The sequence below is a fragment of the Triturus cristatus genome, chromosome 1_2 (genome assembly GCF_964204655.1).
Source record: "Triturus cristatus chromosome 1_2, aTriCri1.1, whole genome shotgun sequence".
Lineage (NCBI taxonomy): Eukaryota > Metazoa > Chordata > Amphibia > Caudata > Salamandridae > Triturus > Triturus cristatus.
In genome coordinates, this window is record NC_140580.1 from 797,112,943 (window position 1) to 797,136,201 (window position 23,259).

Genomic DNA, 23,259 nt, shown 5'->3' on the forward strand with positions numbered 1-23,259 from the left:
CAGGCACCACGGAGTGCCCGCCCCAGGGTTCAAGGTTTTTCGCCAACCACCCCTTTTTCCAATGGGAGCCTGTGCTCTCGTTCTGCATACAGACTCCCATTGCAGTCAATGGGAGTCTAACCGAACTGAGTCCGTAAGCCTCCGGACCCATCATAATCGGTTGGTAGGACTTCCAGAAGACAAATCGGCCGAAAAGCATTCCTAACCCTGCATTGTAATCGGCCCCCTAGTTTACAAATGGTTTAGAATGTAAAGTAAAAAAATACCGTTAACCGGTTGCCAATTATTTCTGCACTGACAATACAACAAGCAGCTTAGGTTGCGTTACTGCGCCAATGGATTTTAAGCAGACCAATCCGTGCTTCATTTCAGCCGGTGGTTTCTAGTGCTCAGCACCAGCACTTCATCTACAACACCAGCGCTTTTCATGAGTAGCAGTTAAAGACACATCCATTTATGGAATTCTTGCCTGGTGCCTAAGATCATTAAGGGAAGATGGCCCAGCGTCTTGCATCAAGGTCACTTTTAGTGGAGGGTTGCTGTCTTGGTTTGAGCTTGTAGTTTTCAGTAAGACAAGAGATGCCTCCTAGAGTTCCTATCATAAAACTACAATTACTTACTGTGAAATATACAGAGAAGGTCATTAGTCAGCTTTCTTCAGTCACTGCATATTTGGAATTGTTATTCACATTATGGAACCACTCACAGGAGAGCCATTCAATGACGAAAGCATTGGTGGTGGCATCTAGGATTTTTCTATAGAAGATTCCTATGAAGTGTAAGTGGAGGCAAACTTTCCTATTGTGATTGAGAGAAAGTTTTAATTAAAATGCAAAATAGTCTAATTAAAGAGACATGTACAATGGTAACATGCAATTGATATTGAACTGACATGACATTTAAATATGCAAAAAGATAGTATATAATCATATCTATTAGTAATAGGCCTCAAAATGTTTAGAGCAAGCTGCATATTATTAGCAGCGAAGTTAAATCTACTGAGATGTGCACAAAATGCTTAAAGTTGACCTTACCATGGCATTTTGTTTTTAAGCTTCGCATCACATAACAAGAATGCTTTTGAATAATATAACATTTTGAAATGCTTTGCCAGAAACAGTAACATTGAATAGAATGACCTCAAATTATTTCACACAATCAATTCATGAATGGAAAATGTTGATATTTTATCTTCATTTTCCTTATTTTATAATAAAGAAACGTAGTGCTGAATAATATTCTTTGCACCAAATGTTTCTAATTTATGTAGCCTATTGCTTACCCTAAAATGTAAGTGTTTTATTAGAAGGTTAAGAATTTGCTCATACCTACACTGTACAGGTTGTCCCGCATGTATCCTACATCTGTCGATATTTGTCCCCGTTGCTCAAGAACGGGCGCAAAGTTCCTACACATGTTTGGACATGTCCTTGCCTCGGGGTCTACTGGGACAAGGCTGCTACGACTTTGGGGGAATCAACGGATAGTATAATCCCAGTACTAGGTTTAAATTTCTTACTTGGCGTCAATAAGCATATTGATTCGTGGAAAAATCTTAATAAATTCCTAGATTTAGCTTTGGCATTAGCAAAGTGTAGAATAGCAATGTCATGGAAATCAAGCGCGGCCCGTAGCATGCGCACATGGTTACTGGATATCCGCAAGGCATTGGTGGCGGAACACACAACACAAATGCTGGGAGCACCTCGAGACCACCCCCAAGCAATGGCAGGATTACTTAGCTTTCGTGGAAGGTAAATTGAATACATCTAGTGCCTCACTAGCATGATTGGGCATCATCTACTGGGTGCTTTCTGTTAGACACATGTTTGACCACATTGACGCATAACTGCATTTGAGTCTAGATGGCCACCTCACCAGGCAGGCCCAAGCCTGCCCAAGAGGGACTCTCGGCTCTTGCGAACAGGTGATAACGCGGTATGTGCTACATCCTCCCCTCCCTATTTCTCTATTTCTCTCTCTTTCTCCTGCTCCTTCCTGTTTTCCCCCACTTCCTCCTTGCCCCGTCCCCCTTTCCCCCTCCCCCTTCCTTCCCCCGCCGCCTCCCTCTTTACTCCTCGCTGTTCTCGCTGTCTCCACCCCTTTCTCTTAGGGGGACGACCTGAAACACATAATGCACATGGGTTAATTGAGATTGTAGAGTTTGTGTTTGTATTTGTGTTTATGAATCGCTTGGTGTGGAATTATAAAGATGGGAAAAGAGTGTTATTTCTTCATTTTCTGTTTGCAAAGTGGCTCACATATATAGTCGTGTACAATTGTTAGATGAGGTTTTCTTCATCTTTATTCTTTCTGCCACCAATATGAAATGCAGCCTGGTTCCCCACCTGGCGTTAAGAGTGTCAATGTCTTTGTACTGTTTTGTATGATAATGCTGGCAGATTTTATTATGCACACATTGTGAAAAACCATTAAAGACGATTTGAGAAAAAACAAATGTGCTCATACCCATGGGAAAGAAGGTCTAAGAATTGAAAAGCCTCATACGTAGACAGATTTTTAATCAATGTTTCATACTCCATTATGTCTTAGTAAACCCTTTGTATGCAAATGTGGGAAAGGATGAGAAGAATCTGTTCTCAAGAAGAGTCAAAAGCCGAGAAGAAAAGAAAATACAAGAACAACTGCAACATTTCTTTTTGACTGTTTATATTAATGCATGTTCCTAGAGTATGATAATGCTTTTTCCAGATGTCTTTTTCCAGACCCTTGTTATATACCTCTTGTCCACACTGATACTGAATGCTAATGGCTTAATGCTGAAGGCAGAACGCTGATTTGCTACCCTTTCCCTACCTGATTTTCTGAATTCAGTTGCTACTGCATGATTATTTTGCTTCATAGCTGAGACTTATTGAGTTGATGAACCTCTTTTTATGGGAAGTCTAAGCATTATTGACTGATTGAATTTGAGCTTCATGCTTTATCTAATTCTAGCCTCTCAAACTTTGGGGCATATTAGATAGGGCTGTCGATCAAATTATCGCCGCTTTAGTGTCTGTTTTCGGGCGAAAAGCGGCGACAATTTCATCGCAGTATTAGCAAGGACACGCTAGCGTGTGTTTCCTTGTCTTAGCGCCCGTTTCACTTACGCCAAGCATTTCGGCGCTAATGAGATGCTAAGTAGGCTTTTCAGACTAAACTGCACGGGTAAACTTTGCTAAGTCAGCTTCGCGATATTTACAACAAGCGCGAAGCGTTATTCAAATTTCGCGCTAGGCACCCCTTAATGCTGGATTCTAATGTCTGGTATTTTCTTGACTACACTATGTTTACTATGGGAGGTGGATTCTAGGGTTGAGGCCACAGGACCCTATCATCAAGCTTATCTACATTTTTGCTGGATTATCGCTGGTTTTCCAGCGATATTGTCCCATATCGCAGCTATCGCTGGAATTATTATCGCCAAAGCGCTAAGCATTGTTGATACAGCGCTAGCCTTGCCACAATTTCCAGCGATAGCCGGCGATAGTAAAAAAAGGGCTAATTATCGCTGCGGCTTGCTAATATGCCCCATGGACTCTTTATGAGTTCCTGCTAACACCATTTTCACCCCATTCTCTAGAATAGGTAATGCTTTCCTTTATGGAACACACTTGGTGCATGATTGCTCTAAACATTCCTTTATGATGAATTCTGTATCTGAATGACACTTAAACTAACTGAATAAAAAGAAAACTTACTAAGTCTTTTTACATTTTTAAATTAAAATGAAATCCTTAAAATTGATCAAAACTCTCATTATTGACATAACTAAGAAATCATATTTCGATTTTAATTTATGTGATGCAGAGCTCCTGATCGTATGAACAAAGTCAAATGTCTGCTACCTAGAAGTAAAGGGAAACAACTGCAAGCGGGGATCAACCCTTTTGGTGTGAGAAAGAAATGTTAAACAATTGTATTTAAATTGATTCCTGTTCCAGCATGCTACATAAGACAACTGTACTCTGTTGGCTAAAACAAAGGAAAATTGGAAGACCTTCACTGGTTTACCAACATTGTCTAATTCGGATGTTTTAACTGGTAATCCCATCTAGAAAGTGTTAGAACCTGAGTAATTTCCATTAAATGTCCAGGTGTCAGCAAGCTGAGCACAAGGAGCAGCTTATTGGATTACCGTGGAATCAGCATCCTTTCTATCTTTAATGCCTTTCATGACCATTTCTTCCTTTGAGTTACCAAACATTTCAATCAAATTCGATATTTCTACTCCACCAAGATTTAAGTCTCTCATCCACATTTGCTTTCCATCCACCATTAACCCACCAGGAGCTAAACCAAATACGAAATATCTGACAAAAAATGTGCCAGTTGTTCTATTAAAAAAGAACTGTCAACACCCTCTTATATGGCCCCACCTGAATACTCTTGGCCGGATTCACAAAGGCAAACATACATTCTAGTGTAAGGTTACAAAGGTAAACTTGCACTTTGTAGTAAGTTTACAATTTTTTGTGGTGGAGACTCTCCTCATAAAAATATAGGGCTGTCCTATCTTTTTATGTGTGGAGTCTCTTCCACGAGTGTGGAGACTCAAACTGTTGAAAAGATACTACTTGCATAATTAGTTTGTGAAAAACTAGAAAATTGTAAACTTACACTAAAGTGTAGGTTTACCTTTGTGAATCAGGCTCTCAAACTCTTTCCACAAAGGTTGGGCTTTATACACTGTGTAGATCATTGCTCTGAAAGCCAGGTTTCTCACTGAGCAGCCATTGTTTATAGCATTGTTAGTCAGCGTATCACCTAGATATGACTTGATACAATCACTTAATCATGTTCAGTGAGTGTGACAATACAGTATATGCATCATTCAGGATATGAAACCTCTGATTGAAACTGAGAATTATCAAATGATCCACATTATGCCACTCATGCAGAAGTAGAGTCTTGTTTTTTCAGGTGTTCTTGAATATGTCCCATGTCTGCACAGTGGAAACATTATAGAACTGGAAGAAGAGTTGCCCATATCACGGTTATGATAGTGGTGTCTTTGGTTTGCCCTTTCACCTGCCAGTGCCCTGGGTACTGCTTCATTCACCAATTGCTATATCTCACGAACTGACACAGAACCAATTCTGACACAAGGTGCTTGAATGAGCATGGCTGTCTGTCTGGATTTACGTCTGCTAACTGTTCCAATCTTCTTCATCTGATGAGTCAACGGAAGACAGGTGCTTGTGCTTAGCTGGTCTTTTCCCCTTCATAGCTGTTGAAACATTGGCCAGCAGTTCAGATTGTTTTACAAAGCCTCTGCTCACCCATCAGGGAAGACTATGTATCAAGCCAATCAACATGAATAAAAGATAGCACCACATGGGTGATTACACAATCCACTTTTCTCATAATATTCACATTATCCTGAGGAAGCACACAACAGCCACGGAGCTCAGAAGCCAGTAAATGATTAAACTTTAGGCTCCATACCATGTGTGTATTGCAGCTTTGCTAATTCGCACTTACTTGTGGTTCCTCCCGGCTGCTCAGTACATACATCTGCTCTTGACAACCGCGCAGCGGGTACTCAGATTGCACAGATGCAGTTCCAGATTACCAAATGACTCCAACATTGGCCTGTCTCTCCCGATCTCCATCCGGCTAGCCTCGCCGGTGTATAATGCCAAAAAAGCGCAATTTTTAAAAACACTTCTTCGCCCACGGTGCTGCAGGAGGATGCCTGGGCCCTGTAGATAATGTCTTGCCATTCCTTGGGGGAGAATTCATACTCCAATTCGACTTCCCATATGCGCTGCACAGGGGACTTACAATGCTGCTTGGGGGTGTTGAGGAAAGAGTAAATATCTGACAGTAGATGCTAATCAGATGTTCGGGTAATGAACCATCGCTCAAAATTGCTCAAGGGATGATCCGCGTGGGGGAGCACCTGTGGCTGAGTCACCCAGTGGCGGAGTGCTAGATACTGCCAGTATGCATTTAGGGGGATCCCGAAGCCTGTGATGAGGCTAGCAAAATCCATCCCCCCTTCTCATCGAAGATATCTCCTATGCATTTACAGTTAGCCTCCTGCCAATGAAGATAACCGTTACCCGAACTTGCCGGAGGGAGATCCGGGTTTCCTATAAAGCGGGTCAAGGGAGACATAGGAGTTGAGAGGCTGCACGGTCCTTGTAAGCTATCCCAAAATCCCAGGGTGGTTCTAAGGACCTGGGATATATATACTCCATCAAGATTTAAGTCTCTCATCCACATCTGCTTTCCATCCACCATTAAACCACCAGAAGCTAAACCCAATACGAAATATCTGACAAAAAATGTGCCAGTTGTTCTATTAAAAAATAACTGTCAACACCCTCTTATATGGCCCCACCTGAATACTCTGGGCCGGATTCACAAAGGCAAACATACATTCTAGTGTAAGGTTACAAAGGTAAACTTGCACTTTGTAGTAAGTTTACAATTTTTTCTGGTGGAGACTCTCCTCATAAAAATATAGGGCTGTCCTATCTTTTTATGTGTGGAGTCTCTTCCACGAGTGTGGAGACTCAAACTGTTGTAAAGATACTACTTGCATAATTAGTTTGTGAAAAACTAGAAAATTGTAAACTTACACTAAAGTGTAGGTTTACCTTTGTGAATCAGGCTCTCAAACTCTTTCCACAAAGGTTGGGCTTTATACACTGTGTAGATCATTGCTCTGAAAGCCAGGTTTCTCACTGAGCAGCCCTTGTTTATAGCATTGTTAGTCAGCTTATCCACTAGATATGACTTGATACAATCACTTAATCATGTTCAGTGAGTGTGACAATACAGTATATGCACCATTCAGGATATGAAACCTCTGATTGAAACTGAGAATTATCAAATCATCCACATTATGCCACTCATGCAGAAGTAGAGTCTTTTCAGGTGTTCTTGAATATGTCCCATGTCTGCGCAGTGGAAACATTATAGAACTGGAAGAAGAGTTGCCCATATCACGGTTATGATAGTGGTGTCTTTGGTTTGCCCTTTCACCTGCCAGTGCCCTGGGTACTGCTTCATTCACCAATTGCTATATCTCACGAACTGACACAGAACCAATTCTGACACAAGGTGCTTGAATGAGCGTGGCTGTCTGTCTGGATTTACGTCTGCTAACTGTTCCAATCTTCTTCATCTGATGAGTCAACGGAAGACAGGTGCTTGTGCTTAGCTGGTCTTTTCCCCTTCATAGCTGTTGAAACATTGGCCAGCAGTTCAGATTGTTTTACAAAGCCTCTGCTCACCCATCAGGGAAGACTATGTATCAAGCCAATCAACATGAATAAAAGATAGCACCACATGGGTGATTACACAATCCACTTTTCTCATAATATTCACATTATCTTGAGGGAGCACACAACAGCCACGGAGCTCATAAGCCAGTAAATGATTAAACTTTAGGCTCCATACCATGTGTGTATTGCAGCTTTGCTAATTCGCACTTACTTGTGGTTCCTCCCGGCTGCTCAGTACATACATCTGCTCCTGACAACCGCGCAGCGGGTACTCAGATTGCACAGATGCAGTTCCAGATTACCAAATGACTCCAACATTGGCCTGTCTCTCCCAATCTCCATCTGGCTAGCCTCGCCGGTGTATAATGCCAATAATGCGCAATTTTTAAAAACACTTCTTCGCCCACGGTGCTGCAGGAGGATGCCTGGGCCCTGTAGATAATGTCTTGCCATTCCTTGGGGGAGAATTCATACTCCAATTCCACTTCCCGTATGCGCTGCGCAGGGGACTTACAATGCTGCTTGGGGGTGTTGAGGAAAGAGTAAATATCTGACAGTAGATGCTAATCAGATGTTCGGGTAATGAACCATCGCTCAAAATTGCTCAAGGGATGATCCGCGTGGGGGAGCACCTGTGGCTGAGTCACCCAGTGGCGGAGTGCTAGATACTGCCAGTATGCATTATGGGGGATCCCGAAGCCTGTGATGAGGCTAGCAAAATCCATCCCCCCTTCTCATCGAAGAGATCTCCTATGCGTTTACAGTTAGCCTCCTGCCAATGAAGATAACCGTTACCCGAACTTGCCGGAGGGAGATCCGGGTTTCCTATAAAGCGGGTCAAGGGAGACATAGGAGTTGAGAGGCTGCACGGTGCTTGTACGCTATCCCAAACTCCCAGGGTGGTTCTAAGGTCCTGGGATATATATACTCCACCAAGATTTAAGTCTCTCATCCACATCTGCTTTCCATCCACCATTAAACCACCAGAAGCTAAACCCAATACGAAATATCTGATAAAAAATGTGCCAGTTGTTCTATTAAAAAAGAACTGTCAACACCCTCTTATATGGCCCCACCTGAATACTCTGGGCCGGATTCACAAAGGCAAACATACATTCTAGTGTAAGGTCACAAAGGTAAACTTGCACTTTGTAGTAAGTTTACAATTTTTTGTGGTGGAGACTCTCCTCATAAAAATATAGGGCTGTCCTATCTTTTTATGTGTGGAGTCTCTTCCACGCGTGTGGAGACTCAAACTGTTGTAAAGATACTACTTGCATAATTAGTTTGTGAAAAACTAGAAAATTGTAAACTTACACTAAAGTGTAGGTTTAACTTTGTGATGCAGGCTCTCAAACTCTTTCCACAAAGGTTGGGCTTTATACACTGTGTAGATCATTGCTCTGAAAGCCAGGTTTCTCACTGAGCAGCCCTTGTTTATAGCATTGTTAGTCAGCTTATCCACTAGATATGACTTGATGCAATCACTTAATCATGTTCAGTGAGTGTGACAATACAGTATATGCATCATTCAGGATATGAAACCTCTGATTGAAACTGAGAATTATAAAATGATCCACATTATGCAACTCATGCAGAAGTAGAGTCTTGTTTTTTCAGGTGTTCTTGAATATGTCCCATGTCTGCACAGTGGAAACATTATAGAACTGGAAGAAGAGTTGCCCATATCACGGTTATGATAGTGGTGTCTTTGGTTTGCCCTTTCACCTGCCAGTGCCCTGGTTACTGCTTCATTCACCAATTGCTATATCTCACGAACTGACACAGAACCAATTCTGACACAAGGTGCTTGAATGAGCATGGCTGTCTGTCTGGATTTACGTCTGCTAACTGTTCCAATCTTCTTCATCTGATGAGTCAACGGAAGACAGGTGCTTGTGCTTAGCTGGTCTTTTCCCCTTCATAGCTGTTGAAACATTGGCCAGCAGTTCAGATTGTTTTACAAAGCCTCTGCTCACCCATCAGGGAAGACTATGTATCAAGCCAATCAACATGAATAAAAGATAGCACCACATGGGTGATTACGCAATCCACTTTTCTCATAATATTCACATTATCCTGAGGGAGCACACAACAGTCACGGAGCTCAGAAGCCAGTAAATGATTAAACTTTAGGCTCCATACCATGTGCGTATTGCAGCTTTGCTAATTCGCACTTACTTGTGGTTCCTCCCGGCTGCTCAGTACATACATCTGCTCCTGACAACCGCGCAGCGGGTACTCAGATTGCACAGATGCAGTTCCAGATTACCAAATGACTCCAACATTGGCCTGTCTCTCCCGATCTCCATCTGGCTAGCCTCGCCGGTGTATAATGCCAAAAATGCGCAATTTTTAAAAACACTTCTTCGCCCACGGTGCTGCAGGAGGATGCCTGGGCCCTGTAGATAATGTCTTGCCATTCCTTGGGGGAGAATTCATACTCCAATTCCACTTCCCATATGCGCTGCGCAGGGGACTTACAATGCTGCTTGGGGGTGTTGAGGAAAGAGTAAATATCTGACAGTAGATGCTAATCAGATGTTCGGGTAATGAACCATCGCTCAAAATTGCTCAAGGGATGATCCGCGTGGGGGAGCACCTGTGGCTGAGTGACCCAGTGGCGGAGTGCTAGATACTGCCAGTATGCATTATGGGGAATCCCGAAGCCTGTGATGAGGCTAGCAAAATCCATCCCCCCTTCTCATCGAAGAGATCTCCTATGCGTTTACAGTTAGCCTCCTGCCAATGAAGATAACCGTTAACCGAACTTGCCGGAGGGAGATCCGGGTTTCCTATAAAGCGGGTCAAGGGAGACATAGGAGATGAGAGGCTGCACGGTCCTTGTACGCTATCCCAAAATCCCAGGGTGGTTCTAAGGACCTGGGATATATATACTCCACCAAGATTTAAGTCTCTCATCCACATCTGCTTTCCATCCACCATTAAACCACCAGAAGCTAAACCCAATACGAAATATCTGACAAAAAATGTGCCAGTTGTTCTATTAAAAAATAACTGTCAACACCCTCTTATATGGCCCCACCTGAATACTCTGGGCCGGATTCACAAAGGCAAACATACATTCTAGTGTAAGGTTACAAAGGTAAACTTGCACTTTGTAGTAAGTTTACAATTTTTTGTGGTGGAGACTCTCCTCATAAAAATATAGGGCTGTCCTATCTTTTTATGTGTGGAGTCTCTTCCACGAGTGTGGAGACTCAAACTGTTGTAAAGATACTACTTGCATAATTAGTTTGTGAAAAACTAGAAAATTGTAAATTTACACTAAAGTGTAGGTTTACCTTTGTGAATCAGGCTCTCAAACTCTTTCCACAAAGGTTGGGCTTTATACACTGTGTAGATCATTGCTCTGAAAGCCAGGTTTCTCACTGAGCAGCCCTTGTTTATAGCATTGTTAGTCAGCTTATCCACTAGATATGACTTGATACAATCACTTAATCATGTTCAGTGAGTGTGACAATACAGTGTATGCATCATTCAGGATATGAAACCTCTGATTGAAACTGAGAATTATCAAATGATCCACATTATGCCACTCATGCAGAAGTAGAGTCTTGTTTTTTCAGGTGTTCTTGAATATGTCCCATGTCTGCACAGTGGAAACATTATAGAACTGGAAGAAGAGTTGCCCATATCACGGTTATGATAGTGGTGTCTTTGGTTTGCCCTTTCACCTGCCAGTGCCCTGGGTACTGTTTCATTCACCAATTGTTATATCTCACGAACTGACACAGAACCAATTCTGACACAAGGTGCTTGAATGAGCGTGGCTGTCTGTCTGGATTTACGTCTGCTAACTGTTCCAATCTTCTTCATCTGATGAGTCAACGGAAGACAGGTGCTTGTGCTTAGCTGGTCTTTTCCCCTTCATAGCTGTTGAAACATTGGCCAGCAGTTCAGATTGTTTTACAAAGCCTCTGCTCACCCATGAGGGAAGACTATGTATCAAGCCAATCAACATGAATAAAAGATAGCACCACATGGGTGATTACACAATCCACTTTTCTCATAATATTCACATTATCCTGAGGGAGCACACAACAGCCACGGAGCTCAGAAGCCAGTAAATGATTAAACTTTAGGCTCCATACCATGTGTGTATTGCAGCTTTGCTAATTCGCACTTACTTGTGGTTCCTCCCGGCTGCTCAGTACATACATCTGCTCCTGACAACCGCGCAGCGGGTACTCAGATTGCACAGATGCAGTTCCAGATTACCAAATGACTCCAACATTGGCCTGTCTCTCCCGATCTCCATCTGGCTAGCCTCGCAGGTGTATAATGCCAAAAATGCGCAATTTTTAAAAACACTTCTTCGCCCACGGTGCTGCAGGAAGATGCCTGGGCCCTGTAGATAATGTCTTGCCATTCCTTGGGGGAGAATTCATACCCCAATTCCACTTCCCATATGCGCTGCGCAGGGGACTTACAATGCTGCTTGGGGGTGTTGAGGAAAGAGTAAATATCTGACAGTAGATGCTAATCAGATATTCGGGTAATGAACCATCGCTCAAAATTGCTCAAGGGATGATCCGCGTGGGGGAGCACCTGTGGCTGAGTCACCCAGTGGCGGAGTGCTAAATACTGCCAGTGTGCATTATGGGGGATCCCGAAGCCTGTGATGAGGCTAGCAAAATCCATCCCCCCTTCTCATCGAAGAGATCTCCTATGCGTTTACAGTTAGCCTCCTGCCAATGAAGATAACCGTTACCCGAACTTGCCGGAGGGAGATCCGGGTTTCCTATAAAGCGGGTCAAGGGAGACATAGGAGTTGAGAGGCTGCACGGTCCTTGTACACTATCCCAAAATCCCAGGGTGGTTCTAAGGACCTGGGATATATATACTCCACCAAGATTTAAGTCTCTCATCCACATCTGCTTTCCATCCACCATTAAACCACCAGAAGCTAAACCCAATACGAAATATCTGACAAAAAATGTGCCAGTTGTTCTATTAAAAAATAACTGTCAACACCCTCTTATATGGCCCCACCTGAATACTCTGGGCCGGATTCACAAAGGCAAACATACATTCTAGTGTAAGGTTACAAAGGTAAACTTGCACTTTGTAGTAAGTTTACAATTTTTTGTGGTGGAGACTCTCCTCATAAAAATATAGGGCTGTCCTATCTTTTTATGTGTGGAGTCTCTTCCACGAGTGTGGAGACTCAAACTGTTGTAAAGATACTACTTGCATAATTAGTTTGTGAAAAACTAGAAAATTGTAAACTTACACTAAAGTGTGGGTTTACCTTTGTGAATCAGGCTCTCAAACTCTTTCCACAAAGGTTGGGCTTTATACACTGTGTAGATCATTGCTCTGAAAGCCAGGTTTCTCACTGAGCAGCCCTTGTTTATAGCATTGTTAGTCAGCTTATCCACTAGATATGACTTGATACAATCACTTAATCATGTTCAGTGAGTGTGACAATACAGTATATGCATCATTCAGGATATGAAACCTCTGATTGAAACTGAGAATTATCAAATGATCCACATGACATTATGCCACTCATGCAGAAGTAGAGTCTTGTTTTTTCAGGTGTTCTTGAATATGTCCCATGTCTGCACAGTGGAAACATTATAGAACTGGAAGAAGAGTTGCCCATATCACGGTTATGATAGTGGGGTCTTTGGTTTGCCCTTTCACCTGCCAGTGCCCTGGGTACTGCTTCATTCACCAATTGCTATATCTCACGAACTGACACAGAACCAATTCTGACACAAGGTGCTTGAATGAGCGTGGCTGTCTGTCTGGATTTACGTCTGCTAACTGTTCCAATCTTCTTCATCTGATGAGTCAACGGAAGACAGGTGCTTGTGCTTAGCTGGTCTTTTCCCCTTCATAGCTGTTGAAACATTGGCCAGCAGTTCAGATTGTTTTACAAAGCCTCTGCTCACCCATCAGGGAAGACTATGTATCAAGCCAATCAACATGAATAAAAGATAGCACCACATGGGTGATTACACAATCCACTTTTCTCATAATATTCACATTATCCTGAGGGAGCACACAACAGCCACGGAGCTCAGAAGCCAGTAAATGATTAAACTTTAGGCTCCATACCATGTGTGTATTGCAGCTTTGCTAATTCGCACTTACTTGTGGTTCCTCCCGGCTGCTCAGTACATACATCTGCTCCTGACAACCGCGAAGCGGGTACTCAGATTGCACAGATGCAGTTCCAGATTAGCAAATGACTCCAACATTGGCCTGTCTCTGCCGATCTCCATCTGGCCTGCCTCGCCGGTGTATAATGCCAAAAATGCGCAATTTTTAAAAACACTTCTTCGCCCACGGTGCTGCAGGAGGATGCCTGGGCCCTGTAGATAATGTCTTGCCATTCCTTGGGGGAGAATTCATACTCCAATTCCACTTCCCGTATGCGCTGCGCAGGGGACTTACAATGCTGCTTGGGGGTGTTGAGGAAAGAGTAAATATCTGACAGTAGATGCTAATCAGATGTTCGGGTAATGAACCATCGCTCAAAATTGCTCAAGGGATGATCCGCTTGGGGGAGCACCTGTGGCTGAGTCACCCAGTGGCGGAGTGCTAGATACTGCCAGTATGCATTATGGAGGATCCCGAAGCCTGTGATGAGGCTAGCAAAATCCATCCCCCCTTCTCATCGAAGAGATCTCCTATGCGTTTACAGTTAGCCTCCTGCCAATGAAGATAACCGTTACCCGAACTTGCCGGAGGGAGATCCGGGTTTCCTATAAAGCGGGTCAAGGGAGACATAGGAGTTGAGAGGCTGCACGGTGCTTGTACGCTATCCCAAACTCCCAGGGTGGTTCTAAGGACCTGGGATCTATATACTCCACCAAGATTTAAGTCTCTCATCCACATCTGCTTTCCATCCACCATTAAACCACCAGAAGCTAAACCCAATACGAAATATCTGACAAAAAATGTGCCTGTTGTTCTATTAAAAAAGAACTGTCAACACCCTCTTATATGGCCCCACCTGAATACTCTGGGTCGGATTCACAAAGGCAAACATACATTCTAGTGTAAGGTTACAAAGGTAAACTTGCACTTTGTAGTAAGTTTACAATTTTTTGTGGCGGAGTCTCTCCTCATAAAAATATAGGTCTGTCCTATCTTTTTATGTGTGGAGTCTCTTCCACGAGTGTGGAGACTCAAACTGTTGTAAAGATACTACTTGCATAATTAGTTTGTGAAAAACTAGAAAATTGTAAACTTACACTAAAGTGTAGGTTTACCTTTGTGAATCAGGCTCTCAAACTCTTTCCACAAAGGTTGGGCTTTATACACTGTGTAGATCATTGCTCTGAAAGCCAGGTTTCTCACTGAGCAGCCCTTGTTTATAACATTGTTAGTCAGCTTATCCACTAGATATGACTTGATACAATCACTTAATCATGTTCAGTGAGTGTGAGAATACAGTATATGCATCATTCAGGATATGAAACCTCTGATTGAAACTGAGAATTATCAAATGATCCACATTATGCCACTCATGCAGAAGTAGAGTCTTGTTTTTTCAGGTGTTCTTGAATATGTCCCATGTCTGCACAGTGGAAACATTATAGAACTGGAAGAAGAGTTGCCCATATCACGGTTATGATAGTGGTGTCTTTGGTTTGCCCTTTCACCTGCCAGTGCCCTGGGTAACTGCTTCATTCACCAATTGCTATATCTCACGAACTGACACAGAACCAATTCTGACACAAGGTGCTTGAATGAGCGTGGCTGTCTGTCTGGATTTACGTCTGCTAACTGTTCCAATCTTCTTCATCTGATGAGTCAACGGAAGACAGGTGCTTGTGCTTAGCTGGTCTTTTCCCCTTCATAGCTGTTGAAACATTGGCCAGCAGTTCAGATTGTTTTACAAAGCCTCTGCTCACCCATCAGGGAAGACTATGTATCAAGCCAATGAACATGAATAAAAGATAGCACCACATGGGTGATTACACAATCCACTTTTCTCATAATATTCACATTATCCTGAGGGAGCACACAACAGCCACGGAGCTCAGAAGCCAGTAAATGATTAAACTTTAGGCTCCATACCATGTGTGTATTGCAGCTTTGCTAATTCGCACTTACTTGTGGTTCCTCCCGGCTGCTCAGTACATACATCTGCTCCTGACAACCGCGCAGCGGGTACTCAGATTGCACAGATGCAGTTCCAGATTACCAAATGACTCCAACATTGGCCTGTCTCTCCCGATCTCCATCTGGCTAGCCTCGCCGGTGTATAATGCCAAAAATGCGCAATTTTTAAAAACACTTCTTCGCCCACGGTGCTGCAGGAGGATGCCTGGGCCCTGTAGATAATGTCTTGCCATTCCTTGGGGGAGAATTCATACTCCAATTCCCCTTCCCATATGCGCTGCGCAGGGGACTTACAATGCTGCTTGGGGGTGTTGAGGAAAGAGTAAATATCTGACAGTAGATGCTAATCAGATGTTCGGGTAATGAACCATCGCTCAAAATTGCTCAAGGGATGATCCGCTTGGGGGAGCACCTGTGGCTGAGTCACCCAGTGGCGGAGTGCTAGATACTGCCAGTATGCATTATGGGGGATCCCGAAGCCTGTGATGAGGCTAGCAAAATCCATCCCCCCTTCTCATCGAAGAGATCTCCTATGCGTTTACAGTTAGCCTCCTGCCAATGAAGATAACCGTTACCCGAACTTGCCGGAGGGAGATCCGGGTTTCCTATAAAGCGGGTCAAGGGAGACATAGGAGTTGAGAGGCTGCACGGTGCTTGTACGCTATCCCAAACTCCCAGGGTGGTTCTAAGGACCTGGGATATATATACTCCACCAAGATTTAAGTCTCTCATCCACATCTGCTTTCCATCCACCATTAAACCACCAGAAGCTAAACCCAATACGAAATATCTGACAAAAAATGTGCCAGTTGTTCTATTAAAAAAGAACTGTCAACACCCTCTTATATGGCCCCACCTGAATACTCTGGGCCGGATTCACAAAGGCAAACATACATTCTAGTGTAAGGTTACAAAGGTAAACTTGCACTTTGTAGTAAGTTTACAATTTTTTGTGGTGGAGACTCTCCTCATAAAAATATAGGGCTGTCCTATGTGTGGAGTCTCTTCCACGAGTGTGGAGACTCAAACTGTTGTAAAGATACTACTTGCATAATTAGTTTGTGAAAACCTAGAAAATTGTAAACTTACACTAAAGTGTAGGTTTACCTTTGTGAATCAGGCTCTCAAACTCTTTCCACAAAGGTTGGGCTTTATACACTGTGTAGATCATTGCTCTGAAAGCCAGGTTTCTCACTGAGCAGCCCTTGTTTATAGCATTGTTAGTCAGCTTATCCACTAGATATGACTTGATGCAATCACTTAATCATGTTCAGTGAATGTGACTATACAGTATATGCATCATTCAGGATATGAAACCTCTGATTGAAACTGAGAATTATAAAATTATCCACATTATGCCACTCATGCAGAAGTAGAGTCTTGTTTTTTTAGGTTTTCTTGAATATGTCCCATGTCTGCACAGTGGAAACATTATAGAACTGGAAGAAGAGTTGCCCATATCACGGTTATGATAGTGGTGTCTTTGGTTTGCTCTTTCACCTGCCAGTGCCCTGGGTACTGCTTCATTCACCAATTGCTATATCTCACGAACTGACACAGAACCAATTCTGACACAAGGTGCTTGAATGAGCGTGGCTGTCTGTCTGGATTTACGTCTGCTAACTGTTCCAATCTTCTTCATCTGATGAGTCAACGGAAGACAGGTGCTTGTGCTTAGCTGGTCTTTTCCCCTTCATAGCTGTTGAAACATTGGCCAGCAGTTCAGATTGCTTTACAAAGCCTCTGCTCACCCATCAGGGAAGACCATGTATCAAGCCAATCAACATGAATAAAAGATAGCACCACATGGGTGATTACGCAATCCACTTTTCTCATAATATTCACTTTATCCTGAGGGAGCACACAACAGCCAAGGAGCTCATAAGCCAGTAAATGATTAAACTTTAGGCTCCATACCATGTGTGTATTGCAGCTTTGCTAATTCGCACTTACTTGTGGTTCCTCCCGGCTGCTCAGTACATACATCTGCTCCTGACAACCGCGCAGCGGGTACTCAGATTGCACAGATGCAGTTCCAGATTACCAAATGACTCCAACATTGGCCTGTCTCTCCCGATCTCCATCTGGCTAGCCTCGCCGGTGTATAATGCCAAAAATGCGCAATTTTTAAAAACACTTTTTCGCCCACGGTGCTGCAGGAGGATGCCTGGGCCCTGTAGATAATGTGTTGCCATTCCTTGGGGGAGAATTCATACTCCAATTCCACTTCCCATATGCGCTGCGCAGGTGACTTACAATGCTGCTTGGGGGTGTTGAGGAAAGAGTAAATATCTGACAGTAGATGCTAATCAGATGTTCGGGTAATGAACCATCGCTCAAAATTGCTCAAGGGATGATCTGCGTGGGGGAGCACCTGTGGCTGAGTCACCCAGTGGCGGAGTGCTAGATACTGCCAGTATGCATTATGTAAATGTATGTATGGATACTTGTATAGCGCACGACTACCCGGAGGCCTCTCGGCGCTTGTACGAATACCGCTGTGGAACCCATCCCGGCTTTTCCCTGTGAGGCGTCCACTCCTGGGCACCCCCAAGGTGAAGGCCAGGCATCCTTAGCGTTGTGGGGGCCGTTGTGGAGATTAAGCAAGCTATTGCCCAGAGTTGCAGAGTGGGACTCCATGATTAGAATGGCACCGAGGCGAGAATTATCAGGTCCGTGGAATTTTTGAGCCCAAGACCCGCCGAGGCGGGGAATTGAACCCTGGTCCCGGGCTAGACCTCTGCATCAGGGTCTGCCGCTCTAATCATTGAGCCACACTTCTCCACTGGGGGATCCCGAAGCCTGTGATGAGGCTAGCAAAATCCATCCCCCCTTCTCATCGAAGAGATCTCCTATGCGTTTACAGTTAGCCTCCTGCCAATGAAGATAACGTTACCTGAACTTGCCGGAGGGAGATCTGGGTTTCCTATAAAGCGGGTCAAGGGAGACATAGGAGTTGAGAGGCTGCACGGTCCTTGTACGCTATCCCAAACTCCCAGGGTGGTTCTAAGGACCTGGGATATATATACCCCACGGGGTTGGTGCTGCCAGGGCAGCCAGGTAACTTTCCAGATGTGGATGCCCGCTATTGAGCGGTCGATGAAGCACCAGTGCTTCTCCGACTCCAGTTTGTACCACTTGAGCATACATCTAAGTTGTGCCGCCTGAAAGTAGCTTACAAGGTGTGGGACTCCCAGTCCCCCATCTGCCTGTTTCAGATATGTCAAGTGGCAGGCCATTCTTGCCTTCTTACCCCCCAAACAAAGTTATCGAGAAGGCGTTGCAGCTGTGTTAGCATATTTGGTGGCGGTTGTTGCGGCAGTGTCTGCTTCACATATAGAATCCGCAGGAGTATGGTAATTTTGGTGGCCGCCAATCTTCCCAGCCAGGACATATTATGCTTCCTCCAGTTCGAGAGGTCCCCCCTGACTTCCGACAAATGGCAGCATATTTCACTTGAGCTATCTTGTCAAGAGTGGGATACAACTGCAGTTCCAGGTATTGGACCCCCTTGGCCGCCCACCTGAAGGCGGTCCATGCTGCCAGTGCCTGCTGCTCCGTCTTGGGGAGAGTCAGCCTCAGAGCCTGTGTTTTGGTGATATTGACCTTAAAACCCAAAGCGCAACTGAAGTACTCCAGTTCCTCCAGCAAGGGGGGTAGTGAAGTCATTGGCCGCATTAAAAACAAGACCACATCGTCCGCGTAGAGCGAAATTTGATGCTCTCTATCGCCCATTCTGATACCAGTGATTTTCAGGTTTTGGCGCACCCTTTCTGAAAATAGCTCCATATATTGAGCAAAGAACAAGGGTGATAAAGGGCATCCCTGTCGCGTACCTCTCATAATGCGGAATGGTCTAGAGGACACTCCATTGACCTTAACCCTCGCCTGGGGATCCCTATACAAGCAGTCCACCCACCTCAGAAATCTGGCGCCTGCTCCAAATTTACGCAGGACCTGTTACAGGAACGGCCAGTGAATCCGGTCGAACGCCTTCTCCGCATCAATCGAAAGGAGCACCGTAGGTTTCTGTGTGCGCTGGGATTTGTGCAACAGATGACAGGCCCAACATGTTCCATCACTGCAATTACGTTCTGGGATGAACCCTGACTGATCGGGGTCAATCAAGCACTGCATATGTGGCACCAGCCGGGCAGCCGGTATGCTTGTGAAGGAAGATCTGACTTAATCCAAATTTCCCCCGGCCCTGTACCAGCATTCCTTTTCGATGTAGAGAGAGGGAGAATGCCCTACATTCCGAGACATCTTTGAGGGAGATAGGTTTAAAACTTTTGAACAATGAAAGAGAGAATACCACCTGCCTGAGAAGGCTTGATTATAAAACTACCAGATTTTACACTTTCTACACATGCCATTAAACACTCAAGGGGCAACCTGCCTTTCACCCCCTTTGAAACACTAGGGCCCTCATATGAAGGCTGGCTGGGCCTCATCTCCAGCACTTATCAAGCACTACAGCACTCCACCCTGATTAGACCCCACACATATCAAATGCAATAGCAAACCGACATTACAGAAGAGGTCACTCCAAATCAATGGGAGCAATTATGGGGCAACACACCGAAAACATTCAATAGCATACCCCTGCGAGAAACCGCATACAAACTCATGACAAGATGGTACTATACTCCCCAACGCTTACACAAGATGTTCCCCACCTCCTCACCCAATTGCTGGCATTGCCAAACTGCGGCCGGGGACTTCTTACATATATGGTGGACCGGCCCATTGTTGACCCTCTATTGGAAGGAAGTGCTAAGCCATATTAGGACGCCATAGGCTTTCCCATACCAAACACCCCCACTTTGGTCATCTTAGGAAATAGGCCCATAATGCCCTTAGCTATGACCCACGCAGACTGGCACCTCACATCACATATGCTTGGAGCTGCTAAACAGCTAACAGCCCTTTATTGGAAAAAGCCGGCTGCACCACCAATCGCCATGTGGTTTACATGTCTATGGCACACTATGGCGATGGAACTCCTTACATCTCGGATGACACATACTAAAGCTGTATTAGAAAGTACCTGGCAACCTCTGGTAGATCACTCTTCCAAACTGGAACATATATGCTTCACTCCACCTAAGCTTCACGGCCTCCAATTATTCAAGGACGTTACACCAATCAAGTACACAGACATCTGCATGGGATTCTTCAGCATGACACCCCGGGGAGCCTGATACCCACCCCTTAGATCTTGATGGGGAACTTTGGGAACCCTTGATTTAAATGACCCCATAACCCCTCCCTTTCCTGATATTTTCTCTTCTTTCCCTATCTTTTCTTTCCGTTGTCTGTTGATTGTTTAAGATTACAGCTAACGGTTGGCAGCACGGCACATTTGAGCATATACCCGCTATGATTATAGAAATATGAACAACAGTGATGATGCCAATGCTGAACTTGTGTAGACTTATGAAGCCAGCTGTATATTATGTGGAAATCTGTTTGATGCTTTTACACTGTGATGTAAGATTAAAACTTTTAATAAACAGATTTGAAAAGAAAGCTAACATAACCAGCTCAGCCTTTCACCCTGCCCAGGTCAGTACACTGAGTTCCAATAAACAGTAAATCAGCAAAAACTGTTAATGTGAGTGCTGTCCTTGAAAGACTGAAAGACATAACTTAAGCTCTCTGAGTAAAAACCACAAAAACAAGGTTTTATTTTAGGCAAAGTTGTCAAGTATTTTATGTAACTCAAAGCAAGTATTTATTTTCCTGTAGGTTTTGTGGAATGCTTATGCTGCTGCCGTCCATGTCTCCACTCACTCTTGGGGTGAGAAAGCAAAAGACACACAATTGATGGACGGAATGCAGAACAAATCAAAACATTCACCTCCAGTCAATAGATCTGGGTTAAATCCATCATTCTTTTGCTCACCATGCCACCCCAGTTTGGACCTGGCCATATGCAAATCAGTCTTGACCCTGTGCCTCATGGGAACAGTCCAGCCCGAACTGCCGAGCCAGGTCCTCCCTGGACCGGAAACAAGCATTCTAGGACCAGTTTCTGGGTTTCACCCCTCTTCAGCCAAGATAGCTTGTTTCCAGTCCAGGGAGGACCTGGCTTGGCAGTTCGGGCTGGACTGTTCCCATGAGGCACAGGGTCAAGAGTGATTTGCTTATGGCTGGGATCAAACTGGACTGGCATGGTGAGCAAAAAAACGATGGATTTAGGCCCAGATCTCTGTACTGTGGTGAATGTATGACATTGTTCTGCATTATGTCCATCAACTGTTGTTTTTCCACTCACTCTTTCTTACATCCATATATTCATTCATTTACTAATACACCCAACCACTTAACAATGCCTCCACCAATGCCTTACACTACTCACTCATTCGTTTATCCTTCCCTTTTACTAGTCGTGAAATTCGACCAATAACCAATCATCCCGATCACACACATAAAATTGCAGTTAGTAAAGTACTTTATTTGATTTAAAATAATAATAATAATAATAATAATAATAATAATAATAATAATAATAATAACAAAAAACAGATGCACTGGTTCGGGCAATGCGTGCGTTTATGAAGCATGAGAATGTATCTGATGCGGGACTGTTACCAGATCGACTCACAGAGAGCTAATGTATATTCTAATCACTCTGTAGCAGCATTTTGCATTTACATAAAATGTAAGTTTATTTGTTTATATAATCAGATTTTTCAAAGTCATTTTTATGTTTATGAATTTTCATTCTGCTTGCTTACAGGCATTTAAACAGATGATTTCTTTTGTGTTCAAGCAAAACGACAGGTTTAAAATATCATACGTGAGAAGAATGTATTTTTGTAAACCTTGTGTACGATGTCATCCCCTAGAGTACCATTTGAGGTAATTTGCCTAAAAGAAAAGTTGCTAAAAGACAAAGTGATAAATCAAGAAACGGATACCAGTCAAATTGTTCGGCAGTGGTAAAAAGGAGATAACAAATGAAAGTCTCTAATGATATATGCAGTGTTAATGGTGTGTGTGTATGTAAGAGAGAGAGAGAGAATACGAGACAAGTAAGAAGGAGAAAGGAGAAGGGACAGAGAAGACGAGAGTAAAATGGGAAGGGAGAAGTGTAGAAAAAGGGCAAGTGATAATGAAATAGAGAGAGAGCAGGAGAGGGGGTGTAGACACATACAGAAGAGAAAAAGAGAGAGAGCAAGGGACAGATTTACTAAGGACTTCCGCTGTCTGTGACACTAGTCAAATCCACTTTGTATGGCTTTGCTTGGTTTAGTAAATACAAAGTAAAGCAATGCAGCACATATCTCTGCCTTGCATTACTTCACAGTGGGTAGGCTTTGCGTGGGTAGAGCATGAGTGTTTCCAAGCATCCAGTCATGTATTTTGATGCAGCACACATAGAATGAGAATGATGCATCAAAGGGTATTTTTGTTTGCAGTATGGTGAGTCTTCCTGCACAAAACAAAACCCTGCTCTAACTCAGGCACCCGTGTACTATGGTGCACACGTAGCTTATTTGCACTAGGCAACATACAGTGTGGCAGCTCAAGGTGAGAGCAGAAATGCTCCATATTTTGGTAAATATAGAACGTTTCTGTTCTCTCCATTTCATGCAACACAGCGCAGCCCTTTGCAGGAAAGAATAGCAAATGGTTGTGGTTACTGCTAATCAGCAATATTGAGAAGGCACTTCACGCTGTGTATTTGTAACTCTTGTGTTGAATTCCTAAATGTTAAAATTATTATTTTTATGTATTTTATGCTTTTTGGTCAGTGGATTCCAGTACCTATCACTGTTTCAGTTCTGACTCAATACCTTTTTGCATCATGGCTCCCTATCACACGACATGCTCCCCACACCTTAGCATCGAATAAAGGACTGTGGGCAAACAGCCTATTTAATTTTACACTAGTATGAGGCCT